We start from the raw sequence: 17,096 nt of genomic DNA on the forward strand, positions 1-17,096 counted from the left end.
TCAAATATTATGATTTGTATTTCTGCAAAGATGCCTGCCAGTGACTTCAGTCACCTGAAATCCTGTAAGCACTTTAAAAATGAGCACGAAAGAACTCATTTTGCTGCAAATGCCAATCTGCTTTCTTCCTCCTTGGTTGCACAGCTTGGGTCTCTGTCTAAAGCTTCTCTGCCCAACTTTCTCTACTTGACTGTCCCTGAAGCCTAGACCTTTGTGAACCTCTGTGTCCTGGAGAATTCTCCTTTCTTAGTGATCTGTGCAAATTCTGATAGCTGTTCTTCACATTGCCTAAAGACACCAGCCAGGTACATTAACCTTTACTGTTTGTAGCCTTTCAGCCTAGATCTGTGTCCCTCAACCCTGGCTGCGTGTTAGAATAACCTAGAGACATTTTTTTTTAATGCTGATACCCAGATTCCACCCTTAGGTTCTGACTCAATTGATTGTAATGGGGATTGGTACTGTTATATTTTAAAAGCTTCCTGGCTGATTTTAAGTTCAGCCAGAAATGAAACCCATAAGTCTAAGAAATTTAGCCTTGCTGGGTCCTGAGGGACTAAAATATTGGAAATTACTTTTAACTATCATATTTACACTTTATCTTAGTATAACTTGGTTTAATAATTTTCATTTTGAAGTCATGAATAGAATGCCTGCAGTCTGCCAGACACTGCATTTTGCTAGTGATATGGAGTTGAACATACCTCCCGCCCTCATGTAGCTTTGGGTATGATTATAATATAAAGGACAATATGGACACTGAACAAGAAATCACAAGTGCAAAGAGTGATCACAGCAGTCATTTACTCCTTAGGAAAGATGATTCCTCCTCACTTCATCCCTAGAACCTGGGTGTAATGAGAGATGTATTTGATAAGTGTATGTTGGGTATTTGAATGATGTTAAGACACAAAACTATTGAGTGTACCTGATTAAAAAATGTGTTTCAGTTAATAAATTCCCTCTTTCAATGAAAATACATTAGCAAAGATTCTTTCACACCTTAGTGTGAATTGCTTTAATGAGACCTTCAGTTCTTCTCATCAGTCATGTAGTTATATAAGCGTTGACTTGTATAAAAAGGATAGTGGGACATCTGACTTCCTCAGAGATATTTGCCTTTAAGAATCTTTGGATTATCAGAGATCAATGGGTGTCTGGAAAGTAAAGGAAAAGAAGTAGGAAGTGAGAGGAGAGTCTACTCCAGGCATATGCCACTATGTGATCCTTGATCTTGCCAAGCTTAGGGTCTCTGCACTGTTACTTAGAATGTTCTCATCTCCATCCATCTGTGACTGGTCCTACTTGTCATTCAGATCTCAGCTTAAGTATCACTGTTTTAATTAGGATTTGTTTTAATTAGGTATGGTAAGACATGCAGACATAGAAATGATTACTATGAGGAATGAAGATTTTTATACTTATAGGTCCTAGAAATGGAAGGCGTGGCATAAAGAGACACATGGGGAAGCACCGAGGTTGGTCAGGGAACAGAAAAAGGGCGAGAGGAAAGCACGGTCCTGAGGCTTTATTGTGGTTTTCATGGGGAGGAATGGGCAAGGCAATGTAAGCAGCTGAGTAAATTCAGGATTGGATAGTTTGAGTAACTTTGGCAGGCTTTGGGCTATAGGGGTGGCTCCTAGTTGTCTGGTACCCGGCCCTGGGGTAATTTGGGGAAGGGAATAGTGTCCTACACTGCAGAAGCCTGATAAAAGGAGGTGATGGAGGTATGGACTCTCTCCAGGTATTAGCTCTCTCCAGGTATTAGCTCAACCTGGGGGGTTGCTCTCCAGGTATTAGCTCTCTGCTCTCTCCAGGTATTAGCTCAACCTGGGGGGCGGGGTGGGGGGCAGTCTCTCCAGGATTAGCAAGGCCCCAAGATGTCAACACATCATAAAACACAGAAAATGAGAAGCGTGAATATCCCAACCACCTCCTCAGGGAGGCTTTCCCTGATCTCCCAGGCCGATGCGCTCAGCAGTCACGCTCTGTCACATCACTCCACTTTAATCCCCCCAAATACTTCACTGATATTTTTCCATTTCTATAATGGTCTGTTTCCTTTCTTCTCCCATTAGAAGAATAAAAACATTGTTCATCTTGTTTACTTCTTTAACTTCAGTATTTGAAACCAGGATAGATGTAAAATATTCAATAAATATTTGTTGAATTAAATGGATGCTCTCCTCTGTTTTTCCACTTCCTCTCATTATAGCTGTCATGAGAGTCAGCACGCAATTTAACCCCGTGACCATGAATTTTTCTGTCTAAAACCTTCAGAATATTGTTCCTAGAGAGCCACAAAGGTCTATGGCGTAAGGGCACCAGGAGAGGAAACGGGACAGAAATGTTCTCAGCTCACACAGACCAACGGATCTGCTGATGGCAAAGGAAAAGAGGGATGGTAACAGGGGGAAGGAATGGAACAGCCTGTGCAGTATCACTTGAAAATTTCTGAGTTTAATTTCATCCATTCATTTTTATGCAAAACTCCATGCTGCTTACCTTCCTTGTGCCAGGAAACAAAATATTCTCCGGTTTCCCCAGAAAGGAATGTCATTAAGCACTTGCTCTATACACTCTGTGCTGGGCCTGGAAGAATACTGTTTGGGTCTCACATTTGAAGAAAGAAATGGAGGACCTAAGGTAGGCGCAGAACGTATTCAAAGGCATCTAGACAACTGCACATGTCAAAAGATGGTCAGCAAATGGACTCAATATGAAAAAAGTGAGAGTTTTACTTCCTCCACATAGGATATTCAACATATATATTTAATATTTGTTGAATGAGTGAATTTGAGGGGAGAAGAAACAAAGATCTGACCAGCACAAAATATGTGTGGAGCTAAACGCCTTCTACTTAGTTAACGAATATTAGGATAAATGTTGTAAAAACACAGTGGTTCAGTTTCTCTTGTTTGTTTTCAGTGGTAAAGAAGTGGATGATTAAGAAAGCCTAGAACTTGTTTAAGGCTCCCAGCACATTCATAGTTAATTTTAGAATAATACAAATGATATAATTCACAGTGTTTTTACATTCAGCAGCTATAGAAATAGGTCTGAATTCCCTGGGGACTGAGGGAAGTGTTGTGGTTGATATGTTTAACTCAGTTTAGATTTTTTTTTTAATGATTGGCTGCATAACAGATGTCCACAGAAATGAGAACTGAACAAGGGTTGTACAAACGTCAATAATACAAAGAAAGTAAAGGGAACAAAAAAGAGAAGCCCCAGCTTATGACACGGCCAGCCCAGATGAATCGCCTCAAAGGGACTTGCTCTAGTCAAGATATACAGATCTGCTCCTAATAGGCCCCAGGGACGTAGGGGGCAGGCCTCTGATGTATGAGCTGGTGCATCTTTATCTGCATATTAAATACATAAATAACCAGCAGTGCAGGGAAGAGACAGGGGGACAAATAGGAACATGACATTGAAAGGGTGTATTCATCTAGTTTTTTAACTAGTTGGCTCACAACCAGATTCACAGCACATACAGACAAAGACTCATCTTTTTGTAGCAGGGCCTGAATCCAAAACAAAAGCAATACACAGTCCTCACCTGGCTGATACAGTGCATGGAGCTGGAAAACAACTTGCAGATTACTTGTGTGACTCTCTCCTTCATTCTCAGAGACATGAACTAAGGCAGGTCAGGCTGACTCAGGTAACATTAGGAAGCATACGTTATTAACTATGTCGTGGTATGTAAAGGATGAACTAGACATGATATTGCTAAAAGACTTTACCTTTTAGAGGGGACGGGAGACAGATGAATAGTGAAATTCTACATAATGTGACAAGTGAAGAGACCCAGGTTTTGTACAGAACGCTGGGGAGCCCAGGTGGTGTGACAGAGAAGTGGGGAGAAGGTTCCCTCGGCTGCAAGTAGTAGAAATTCAATCCAAGACAGCTTACTTTTCTGTGCCCACCCCTGATGGTGGGGAAGGTGTGAGGTGATTTGTTAGTTCACTCTACTGCTTCTATGTCTGCATCTTGCTCCCTTTGGCATTAGTAACCTGGTGCCAGATTTCGTATTTTATGACTAACTCAGAAACCCCATGGAAAACCACTACTACAAATTTCTCAAGGCTCCATGCAGGATCTGCCATTGGGCTATGCAGCACTCTTCCCCCATCTGCATTTGAGGGGCATCCCTGGCTGGGCCCCTGCCTCCGATTGCTCTTGAAACAAGATATTCAGCTCTGGCATTTCTATTAGATAGGCAAGTGAGAGGTTTCCTTCTCTGTTTATAAAAATCAAACAAGGTCAAGGTTTTATGACACCATATATTCACTCAAAGTTCAACAAATATTAATTGAGCCAAGTCTTGTAGGAGCCAATGCTGGCATGGCGGGAGGCGGAGGGGTGGGAGTGGGGCAAGTTTCCCTACACTACACCAACAGGCAGTTCTCGTACGCCAGCTGAGTGTCCTACGACTCAACTCAATTCTGACACTTGTCCTCCCGGAGGTAGTGTCAGATTCCACAGGTTAAGGGTTCAATCCTACAAAACTGCCACTCCCCCTGAAACAGCTATAGATCAGGGGTCCCAATGACCCCTCTCCTCAAGTTCCATTAATTTGCTAGAGCGGATCACAGAACTCAGAGAAACATCTTACTTCCTAGATCACTGTTTCATTATAAAAGCCTCTAACTCTGGAACAGCCCAGATGGAAGAGATGCATAGGATAAGGTATGTGGGAAGGGGTGCAGAGCTTCCACGCCCTTCCCCCAAATCTACACATGTTCACCAACACAGAAACTCTCAGAACCCTCTCCTTTTGGGGTTCCATGGAGGCTTCATTCCATGGTCATGATTGATTAGGTCATTGGCCATTCGTGACTGAACTCAACCTCCAGCACTTCTTCTCTCCCTCAGGATCAGGGGGTGTGGGACTGAAAGTTCCAACCCTCTAATCACATGATTGGACTCTCTGGCAACCAGCCCCCATCCTTAGGTGCTTTCCAGGAGTCACTCATGACTAACAAAAGACATTTTTTATTGCTCTCAACACTTAGGAAATTGCAATGGTTTTAGAAGCCCTGTGCCAGAATCCAGACAAAGACCAAATATATATCTCTTATTATAAATCACAATATCACAGGAGTTGATACAGTGGCACACAGGACATGGAAGTTCTGTCCTCTGGGGATGACTTTGATGGGAGGCAGCCTTGCCTGGTGGTTCAGATTAGGCACTGGAACCAGACGGCCTAGGCTTGAATCCTGGCTCCCTTTCTGAAACATTAGGTAAGTTACTTTATTTCTTTTAATCTCAGTTTCTTTATTAAAAATTTAAAAAATAATAAAATGGGAATGATATGGGACACTTCCCTGGTGGTCCAGTGGTTATGACTCTGTGCTCCCAATGCAGGGAGCCCAGGTTCGATTCCTGGTCAGGGAACTAGATCCCGCATGCCACCACTACGACCCCGCACGTGGCAATGAAGGTCCCACGTGCCACAGCTAAGACCCAGTGCAGCCAAATAAATAAATAAATAAAGGGAATGATAATAGTGCCTATCTCATAGGATGACTATAAAGATTTTAAAATTTAGTCAATGTAGAGTACTTAGAAGAGGGTTAGGCTCATAGTGGCATCAACAAAGCCCACTGGGTTCCCGGGGAGGGGGGAATAAGATGGAATCTAGGTGATAAGGTCTTACCTCTTCTTTTGTGCTTGCCTGTAGGGGGCCGAGTGCAGAGGTCTTACACCTAATGTGTTGGATTAGAGTTTCCAGTATGGAATTGATGTTCCTGACACCCCAACTTTGAGACACACGGAGAAGCACTGCACATGACCCCTCCATTCAAGATGGCGGCAGCAGTCTGTGTGCAGAGACGCTGCGCCCAGCGCTTGGATCTGGGGCTCCGCGAGCAACTCGCCCGCACGGGACCCTCGAGAACTCTGCCCCTCCCTCCTCAGACAAGAACCCTATAAAGCAGCCCTACTGATGGTCTTTGCGGGAGCACGTGCTCTACAGCCCGAGCCCACACCTCTCCATTCTTTGATCAAAGAATAAAGCTTTCTTTTGCTTCTCAACTGAACTCGGTCTGGTTCTACTGGCGCAAGTGACACCGGGCAAAAGGATCCTTATTGGGGACTGACTCCAGAGGCAAGTCTAGTAACTATTATTTATTATTATTATCGAGGAGTTTGAAAGAAAGTTAGCAATTAAATCAGCAAAATAATTTTAGATAGTGATAAGTGTTGTGAAGGAAATAAAACAGGATTTTGACAGAGAAAGTGACTGTGAAAGTTATGTTCGATTGGATCATCAGAGAAGGCCTCTCAAAGAGGTGACGTTTAAGCTGATTCAAGCAGATCCGGGGAACAGCACTTCAGCCAGAAGGCGCTGCATTCCAGCCAGAAGGAACTGCAAGAGCAAAGACCATATGGCAGGATCATGCTTGGCATAGTCTACAAAAAGAAGGCAGGCAGTGTGGCCAATCTAGAGAAAGAGTGACAGGTGCTGAAGCCAAAGAGGTAGGCAGAGGCCAGATCATAAAAGTCTGTTGAAGACTAGAAATAGTTTCTTGTTTCTCTCAGTGAACAGATCTTACACAGAACATGGCTCCACAAGGCATGAGTAGGTGCAAACAAATGAGGTTAGAGGCTCCCTTCTGTTTTCCCAAATCCCACGTGGAGAAGAAAAGGGATAATCCCCAGCCAAAAAGGGAAGTCGAAGGGTAAGGCTTCTCGCCACTCCAGGTGGGGTACAAGCAGAGATGGAGCGAAGGGAGGTTGGTATGGTAGCTGGAGACCGGATCTTTCCTTGTCTGTAGAGGCAGGGTCCACAGTCCACCAGGGGGGTCTACGTGTAACAGCAAAAGTGTGGCTTGGAGGGTAGCCTGTTGACTCAGGCTGTGCTGAAGAGATGGCCGAGTCCCTCTATAAAGAAGGCAGGGCTTGAGGCAGAGCTGCCCACATACAAGTAACTCCCGGATTCTTTTAAAATTCAGCAAAAAGCTAATCAAACTAAATTCAAACTTCGGTATTATAATCAAATTTCTTCAAGCTTTGTGATTAAGGCTTATGGAGCTTAATTAAGTTAGGGGGTGACCTCCTCCCCAGAAGATTTATTACCAAGAAATATTTGGGTGAAGATGCTTCAGGTGCCATAAGTAGGGTAATCATATAATTTATCATCTAAGTCAGGACATTTCTGAGAGTGAAAGGAGGTGCTATTAACAATAACCCTAGAACAACAGTATAAGCTAAGATTGTCTTGAACAAACTAGGACCTACTAAGGAATTACGTGCCCCTTTCTGAGACAGAGACCAAGGGAAAAACTTGACATTTATTTAAATGAGGTAGGAACAGCCAGCTGCAGGCAGAGCCAGGGTTGGATTTTTCTGATTTGGGAGCTCTGGTTCCAGACTCTGCCTCTTAACCCCATGTCTTTCTGCCTGTCTGCTTTACTCCATGATCCCTAATTTTAATTATTTGCCTCCTTAGTTGCATGCTGTTGGAACCAAGGGTCTCAGGCGATAAAGTGAGTTGGCTCACCTTAAAATACTCACTGAGATTGGAACACACACCCCTCTTCCCCAAAGATGCTCAGGAAAAGAGCCCCTGAAATCAGAGGGTCCTGCACTCATCCTAAATGGGACTGCAATTCCATGGAATAAAGGGATGTTAATCCTGTGTCTGCTGCATTTTGTCAACTAGGAGGAGGCATGTTATCTTCCTCAGCCTTGTTTTACTCATTTGAAGTAACAGGAAACACCATGCATTAATTATCTGGGAGGCAGCCCTGTAGTTTAAAAGGTTTAAAAGGCTGTTCTGGGGTCAGATTCCTGGGTTCAGATTTTCTTGCTTACCACGTGTCAGGTGACTTCGGTGTATTACTTAACCCCTTTATGTTTCAGTTTACCCATCAGTAAGGCGGGGACAGTAGTAACACTACACCAGAGACTGGCCAGTTTTTCACCAAGCCCAATTACCTTGTCTTCTGGCCGCACACGTAGACTGTATTTCCCAGCCTCTCTTGCCAGTTGAGTGTGGCCAGATGTGCTGGCTGTTAGGATAAGAGCAGAAGTGACGGATGCCACCTTCAGGTCTGGCCAGTACAAATCTTCCAAGTGACACTCCACATTCTTTTTTTCTGGATCAAATCAGAGGATCTAACAGAGGACTCCAGGGCCGCAGGGGATGACAGAACCACAGACTGGAAGGTGTCTGAGTCTCTGAATGACCTTGTGGAAGTCCTACTGCCAGGTAGGACCAACCACTTTGGACCCTGTGTAAAACAGAAATAAACCAGTGTTTATTTTATTGTGTTAAACTAGTGAGAGTTGGGGTGGGGGGTGTTTATTAAAGCATCCTGAATTATCCCAACTAGTATAAACTCTGACCTCACAGGGTTACTTCAAGCACTAAAGTATCCATAAAGTATTGGTGTAAATGTGCTCTCAGAACATAGAAGGAAAAGTATCTCCATGAATCTCTTTTTCCAAATTCTTTGTTACAGCCAGAGGGTAATGTAGACCTCATAGGAAATCATTGTTCTCCATGTAAAGCATCTTATTGTGATTGACAACACAGCCTATCGGTACACAAAAATGGGTGAAAGCAGATTATATAAAATGAGGAGAGCAGCAGGGAGGAAACGCAAACGTGACCTGGGGTCAAAAGTCTGTGCTCCAAGGCTCCTCTCATCCTTCCCAGAGTCCCCAGGACCTTGTCTGCAGTCAAGGCTATAGGATCTCCCAATGTGACTGCACAGCCTTGCTGAAGATTTAAACCTTTGGGATTATTACAACCCATTGTCTTTCTCTGGGGTAGATTCAGGCTCGTTGGCGGTACCCTGTGACTCCTATAACAAGTGGGCTGAGAGAGGACTTTAAAAGTTAGGAAACTGGGGCTTCCCTGGTGGCGCAGTGGTTGAGAGTCCGCCTGCCAATGCAGGGGACACGGGTTCGTGCCCCGGTCCGGGAGGATCCCACATGCCGCGGAGCGGCTGGGCCCGCGAGCCGTGGCCGCTGAGGCTGCACATCTGGAAGGGGCCACAACAGTGAGAGGCCCGCGTAAAAAAAAAAAAAAAAAAAAGTTAGGAAACTGATGATATTATATAGAATCAGAGATGTACGCTTAGATATGGAAATGATTCTTGAGAGATGCTTAGATTTTTCCTTTGAAAATCTTTTATTACTGCTATAAAGTCCAAGTCCCAGAAAAACTTCAGAGATACAATTCAGCAAGTAATCAATTAGGATTCTATCCAATAGGAAGATCTTGAACAAAAGAAAGACTAGCGACTTGTTAGCTGACTTGTATATTTAATTGTTTCTACACACCCTGCCGAGTTTTCTCTAGACTAATATTGGCAAATAAATCTCTTATATCTTGATTTTACTTTTTTCCAGTTCACCTTCAAGCTCTTGAGATGTTGTGCTCCAACATCATCACTCACCATCTTGTATCTCTAACGACATCACAAATCTTTTTTATGATATAGCATCGTCAGCAGATATACTGCTTGATGACACAGAGAATACTTCATAGCCTTGTAGATAAATAAGCCTATCGGTTCACAGATATTCATACACCCACAGAAACCTCTCATCATTGGAAAATTTCCAGTGTACCAAAACGTGTCTGAAGTAGGAAACGCCCAGAGAAAAAGCCCATTATAAAAGCTCATAACTATCCTACAGATATAATCCCAAGGAAGCCATGGTCACTTGGCTCAGTCCCAGAAGGCTGTTACATTCAAAAATATATAATTCAGATAGGACGTCCGATGTTTATGTACACATTTCAACATCTTTAAAGAGGATACAAGTACATAAACAACAAAACTCATTAAAATCCTCTCTTTCCCTATTTTATAATGCCTCAAGTCTCTGGAAACCTTCCACTTTCCTTCCTCAGAAGAACTGATTATGTTTCTACATCATTCCTTCCAAAAGTTCATCATTTCTTCCCAGAGTCCCCTACCAAAGGATATATACCTTGTCTACAGACCCCTGGACACGAGGGCTCTTCTGTGCCTTTCTTTTCTGTCAAAAACCCATCTGCTTTGCTTTTGGCCTATCTTATCTTCATTCCATCATAAAAGCCCCAAGAATTGCCTGGAATTGGTGGAGCCTTCCTTCATTTGCATGAAAGATAGGGAACTGAGCAGGCCAAGCCAGAACCTTCCTCATATGTTAATTATATTTGTCCCATCACACCTATTAAGTATAAGGCAGTCAAATGATGCCCTAAATGTGTACATGTTGCCTGTACAGGCTCATTTCCAAAGAGCATTCTAATCCAAAAGCAATGCTTTGTAGAAAATGGAGACAACCATTTGCCTCTGGTAAATGATTCAAGAAAGTCCGACATGATAGCACCATCTCTCAAAAGGCTTCACCCAGCTGAGCTTTACATGACATAAAAAGTCCCCATCTGTCGCCTAGTAAAAGAAGAATAGCTTATTCTCCTACTGGGATTAAATTAAAAGATGCAGCCATTCCATCATATTTAGCAGCGCTGCTATGTAACACACAAAAGCTTCTGCGGCACTGATTGAAAGGAGAAAATATCATCTGGCTGGTAGAAAGGATCTGTAACTAAAACAAAAGTATTCTCACCCTTGACTAAACATTTACTGTCAACAATCTGTCCTCTGTATGTGCCCGGGAAAACAACACTCCCAAACACACAAATGTTCTATTCATAATAAATCTGCTTTAAGGAATGATTACCTAGGAATAATTTTTTTTTTTTTTACCTTTTAAGCTAAATTCTTTATAAATGAACATCGGGATAAATGTACCTCCCCCAGTAGAGGAGGTCCACAGGCCACTTATGCGGCTGATTTTCAAAGGAGAAAAAAAGAAAGGAAGAGGGATGATTTTCTTAGCCCTTATCATGCTCATTATGTTGTGCATTTCTACAAATAGGTTTCATTGATCCAAAATTAACTGTCTAGGATTTTTACCCTAGGCTTCAACTAAACGAAGGGCATAGGCCTGATTTTCCTCGTGCATGTTTAAGAGCCTTGCTGTGGACAAGGAATCTCTTTTCAAAAATTGGATCAAGTTCATCCAATATAGCTGTTGTTTACAACAACACAGCTTCTCTTTGGATTTTAAGTCTTATTTATGTAAGATCCAAATGTTGGGTAATCTCGGATAACAGACTTGTCTTCCTTGTAACAATATAAATAAAATGTTTCTTTGAACAATAGATAAACATTTTTTTGCTTTACTTCTTAAGCTGTTAGTACCTGCAAAAAGGAGAAATTCCGATCTAAAGTACGTTATTGTTACTTACACAATGTGATATGTCAACTGTATCTCAACAAAGGTAGAAAAAAATGTTAACGTTTTTGCTATTTAGAAAATCGTGATTATAATTTATAATTATCTCAGTTTAAATCTTTCTTATACATTGTCGAAGTGTTTCCTTTGCGAAATAAATCAGGAAAGAAACAGAAAAAACTGTGAAAAACCAATTTCATGAATATTGTTCAAATTTTCTTATTTTCCAATAGCTTGAGACAGTATTCCAAATCTCATTAATTTCTCTTAATGTTAACTATTTCTATATAAAATGGGGAAGTTGTTTGTTACAGGTAAAAGAGAAAAATCAAATTATATATTGTACTTAATAACTTCTTAATTTTGAGGTTTGCTATTCTGTAACCCTATTTTTCATGTACCATTTAAAATTCCTCTGGAAGAATCAACATTGTGAAACTGACTCTACTACCCAAAGCAATCTACAGATTCAATGCAATCCCTATCAAACTACTACTGGCATTTTTCACAGAACTAGAACAAAAAATTTCACAATTTGTATGGAAACACAAAAGACCCCAAATAGCCAAAGCAATCTTGAGAAGGAAAAACGGAGCTGGAGGAATCAGGCTCCCTGACTTCAAACTATATTACAAAGCTACAGTAATCAAGACAGTATGGTACTGGCACAAAAACAGAAAGATAGATCAATGGAACAGAATAGAAAGCCCAGAGATAAACCCACGCACATATGGTCACCTTATCTCTTTTTTTTTTTTTTGTGGTACACCGGTCTCTCACTGTTGTGGCCTCTCCCGTTGCGGAGCACAGGCTCCGGACGCTCAGGCTCAGCGGCCATGGCTCACGGGCCCAGCCGCTCCGCGGCATGTGGGATTTTCCCGGACCGGGGCACGAATCCGTGTCCCCTGCATCGGCAGGTGGACTCTCAACCACTGCGCCACCAGGGAAGCCCAGTCATGTTATCTTTGATAGAGGAGGCAGGAATGTACAGTGGAGAAAGGACAGCCTCTTCAGTAAGTGGTGCTGGGAAAACTGGACAGGTACATGTAAAAGTATGAGATTAGATCACTCCCTAACACCATACACAAAAATAAGCTCAAAATGGATTAAAGACCTAAATGTAAGGCCAGAAACTATCAAACTCTTAGAGGAAAACATAGAACACTATGACATAAATCACAGCAAGATCCTTTTTGACCCACTTCCTAGAGAAATGGAAATAAAAACAAAAATAAACAAATGGGACCTAATGAAACATCAAAGCTTTTGCACAGCAAAGGAAACCATAAACAAGACCAAAAGACAGCCCTCAGTATGGGAGAAAATATTTGCAAATCAAGCAACTGACAAAGGAATAATCTCCAAAATTTATAAGCAGCTCATGCAGCTCAATAACAAAAAAACGAACAACCCAATCCAAAAATGAGCAGAAGACCTAAACAGACATTTCTCCAAAGAAGATATACAGACTGCCAACAAACACATGAAAGAATGCTCAACATCATTAATCATTAGAGAAATGCAAATCAAAACTACAATGAGATATCATCTCACACCAGTCAGAATGGCCATCATTAAAAAATCTAGAAACAATAACTGCTGGAGAGGCTGTGGAGAGAAGGGAACACTCTTGCACTGCTGGTAGGAATGTGAATTGGTACAGCCACTATGGAGAACAGTATGGAGGTTCCTTAAAAAACTACAAATAGAACTACCATATGACCCAGCAATCCCACTACTGGACATATACCCTTAGAAAACCATAATTCAAAAAGAGTCATGTACCAAAATGTTCATTGCAGTAGCCCGGAGATGGAAACAACCCGGAGATGGAAACAACCTAAGTGTCCATCATTGGATGAATGGATAAAGAAGATGTGGCACATATATACAATGGAATATTACTCAGCCATAAAAAGAAACGAAATTGAGCTATTTGTAATGAGGTGGATAGACCTAGAGTCTGTCATACAGAGTGAAGTAAGTCAGAAAGAGAAAGACAAATACCGTATGCTAACACATATATATTGAATTTAAGAAAAAAAAAATGTCATGAAGAACCTAGGGGTAAGACAGGAATAAAGACACAGTCCTACTAGAGAATGGACTTGAGGATATGGGGAGCGGGGAGGGTAAGCTGTGACAAAACGAGAGAGGCATGGACATATATACACTACCAAACGTAAGGTAGATAGCTAGTGGGAAGCAGCCGCATAGCACAGGGAGATCAGCTTGGTGCTTTGTGACTGCCTGGAGGGGTGGGATAGGGAGGGTGGGAGGGAGGGAGACGCAAGAGGGAAGAGATATGGGAACATATGTATATGTATAACTGATTCACTTTGTTATGAAGCAGAAACTAACACACCATTGTAAAGCAATTATACTCCAATGAAGATGTAAAAAAAATAATAATAAAGAATTAAAATAAAATTCCTAATATTTTTTGTGAGCCTTTTAAATCACATTATCTGATTTATTTTTGCTTCTTAGAAAGGAGGGCTTTTACCCATTTACTTTGTTACTTATTGCCGCAGCATGTCAAAATCACACCCATTGATACTTAATAAAATTATCTGAAGATAAATTACAAACCATATATGCTGCTCACATTGTAATGAGATGAACAGAGGAATAAACTTGGGTTATCTCTCCAAGTCCTACATTTGGATTGTGCAAGGCTTCCATTAGAATAGTGGATACAGTCTGGAGCCTCACATGCAAAGAAGAGAGCGCTCTGGAAGCAATCCTGAAGGAAAATGACAAACATGTTCAATTACTGGAAAATGGACCAGATGGGGAAAGCAACTGCTCTTGCATAGTGTAGAAAAGAGTTTGTTCACACATGGTTTCCAAGCACATGAAGGGTAGTTATCAAGAGGAAGATAGTTATTCATCCTCCTCTCCTCTCCTCTCCTCTCTTTCTCGAAAAGACTCAAGAAAATATTTACTGAAAATAATTGTATATAAATTTTTTTAAAAATGTTTTGACCAGAGGCTGAGTCAGGTTAAATTTATCACTGGCATTTTTTTAAATAAATTAAAAAACCTTTTTTCACTCTTCTCAAAAAATTTTTATTTTATATTGCAGCATAGTTGATTAATGTTGTATTCAGTTTCAGGTGTACAGCAAAGGAGTTCAGTTATACATATACAGCTATCTATTCTTTTTCAAATTCTTTTCCCATTTAGGTTATTAGAGAATATTGAGGACAGTTGCCTGTGCTATACAATAGGTCCTTGTGGGTTATCTATTTAAATATAGCAGTGTGTACATGTCAATCCCAAACTCCCAATCTATCCCTCCCCCCTCTTCCCCCTGGTAACCATAAATTCCTTCTCTAAGTCTGGGTTTCTGTTTTGTAAATAAGTTCATTTGTATCATTTTTTTTTTTTTAGGTTCTGCATATGAGCAATATCATATGATATGTGTCTTTCTCTGACTTACTTCACTTAGTATGATAATCTCCAGGTCCATCCATGTTGCTGCAAATGGCATTATTTCATGTTTTTAATGGCTTAAAATTCCACTGTGTACATGTACCACATCTTCTTTATCCATTCATCTGTCGATGGACATTTATTTAGGTTGCTTCCATATCTTGGCTATTGTAAACAGTGCTGCAATGAATATTGGGGTGCATGTATCCATTCGAACCATGGTTTTCTCTGGATAAACGCCCAGAGTGGGACTGCTGGATCATATGGTAGCTCTGTTTTTAGTTTTTTAAGGAACCTCCATACTGTTCTCCATAGTGGCTGTACCAATTTACCTTCCTATCAACAGTGTAGGAGGGTTCTCTTTTCTCCACACCCTCTCCAGCATTTGTTGTTTGTAGACTTTTTGATCATGGCCATTCTGACTGGTGTGAGGTAGTGCCTCATTGTAGTTTAGACTTAGTTGCAGGATACAAAATTAATACACAGAAATCTGTTGCATTTCTATACAGTAACAATAAAAGATCCGAAAGAGAAATTAAGAAACAATCCCATTTACCATCGCATAAAAAAGAATAAAATACCTAAGCATAAACTTACCTGAGGAGGCAAAAGACCTGTACACCAAAAACTATAAGATGCTGATAAAAGCAAGCGAAGATGACACAAACAGATGGAAAGATATACCATGTTCTTAGACTGGAAGAATCAGTATGTCAAAATGACTATACTATGCAAGGCAATTTACAGATTCAATGCAATCCCTATCAAATTACCAATGGCATTTTTTACAGAACTAGAACAAAAAAATTCTTAAAATTTGTATGGAGACGCAAAAGACCACAAATAGCCAAAGCAATCTTGAGAAAGATAAAAGGAGCTGGAGCAATCAGGCTCCCTGACTTCAGGCTATACTACAAAACTACAGTCATCCGCAAGAGGGAAGAGATATGGGAACATATGTATATGTATAACTGATTCACTTTGTCATAAAGCAGAAACGAACACACCGTTGTAAAGCAATTATACTCCAATAAAGATGTAAAAAAAAAAAACTATAGTCATCAAAACATTATGGTACTGGCATAAAAACAGAAATATAGATCAATGGAACAAGATAGAAAGCCCAGAAATAAACCTACGCACTTATGATCAATTAATCTACGACAAAGGAGGCAAGACTATATAATGGAGAAAAGACAGTCTCTTCTATAAATGGTGCTGGGAAAACTGGACAGCTACATGTAAAAAAATGAAATTAGAACATTCTTTAACACCATACACAAAAATAAACTAAAAATGGATTAAAGACCTAAATGTAAGACTGGATACTATAAAATCCTTAGAAGAAAACCTAGACAGAACACTCTGACATAAATCGCACCAAAATCTTTTTCGATCCGTCTCCTAGAGTAATGGAAATAAAAAGAAAAATAAACAAATGGGACCTAATTTGTTTGCTTTTGCACAGCAAAGGAAACCATAAACAAAACAAAAAGACAACCCACAGAATGGGAAAAAATATTTGTAAATGATGCAACCGACAAGAGATTAATCTCCAAAATATACAGAGAGCTCATGCAGCTCAATATCAAAAAACCCAGTCAAAAAATGGGCAGAAGACCTAAATAGACATTTCTCCAAAGAAGTCATACAGATGGCCAAGAGGCACATGAAAAGATGCTCGACACCACTAATTATTAGAGAAATGTATGTCATTGGCTTTTTGTACTTCTTTACCAATTCAGCAACCCCAATCTTCTCATTCTGTAAGGCGCCAAAGACTCTTGCTATTTTTTTTTTTGCCTTCCCTATCAAATCTATCTCAATAAAAGATCTGATAAAGTAATTCGTATTATGGTAAGTAACTTAGATTAGTAACACTTAAACATATTACTTTTCAATTCAAGGCAAGGAACATTTTTAGAGCTCTCACTGAGAATCAGGCTTTGTTTTGTACATACTGTCCAAAAGCTTCCAGAGCTTGTTTTTTTTTTAGCCATTTTTAAAACTGAAATATAGCTAATGTACAATTTTGTGTTAGTTTCAGGTATACAGCAAAGTGATTCATATATCTTCTTTTTCATATTATTTTTCCATTATAGGTTATTACAAGATATTGAATATAGTTCCCTGTGCTATACAGTAGGTCCTTGTTATTTACCTGTTTTCTATATAGTAGTGTGTATAAGTTAAGTTCATATGTATATGAACCTCCTGTTGCCTGAGGAGCTCTGAGCCCAGGACCCAGCATCGTGAAGTTTCCTGTGGAGTTAGGTGGACCACTGCTTCTACTTGTTTCCTCGATTTGGGTGTGTTCTGGGCAAGAGCCAGTGTTGGTGGAATGTAGCTGTTTTAATTTTGGGGCTATGGCTAAAAGAACACTATTTTATAAAGACAAATTG

The 17,096-nt window shown here is 40.6% G+C and overlaps 1 protein-coding gene across 7 annotated transcripts in view; it reads right to left on the reverse strand.

Moving 5' to 3' along the window:
• Positions 1 to 17,096, reverse strand: part of LMNTD1 (lamin tail domain containing 1) — a 465,704-nt gene that overhangs the window by 236,012 nt on the left and 212,596 nt on the right. For all 7 annotated transcript variants that reach the window (XM_029206166.1, XM_029206167.1, XM_029206158.1 and 4 more), the window contains one exon: positions 7,951 to 8,246. The gene's annotated coding sequence lies outside the window, so the exon portion shown is untranslated. The remainder of the gene's footprint in view (positions 1 to 7,950; positions 8,247 to 17,096) is intronic.

The sequence above is a fragment of the Monodon monoceros genome, unplaced genomic scaffold, assembly GCF_005190385.1.
Source record: "Monodon monoceros isolate NGI ecotype Baffin Bay Population unplaced genomic scaffold, NGI_Narwhal_1 Super_Scaffold_6, whole genome shotgun sequence".
NCBI lineage: Eukaryota > Metazoa > Chordata > Mammalia > Artiodactyla > Monodontidae > Monodon > Monodon monoceros.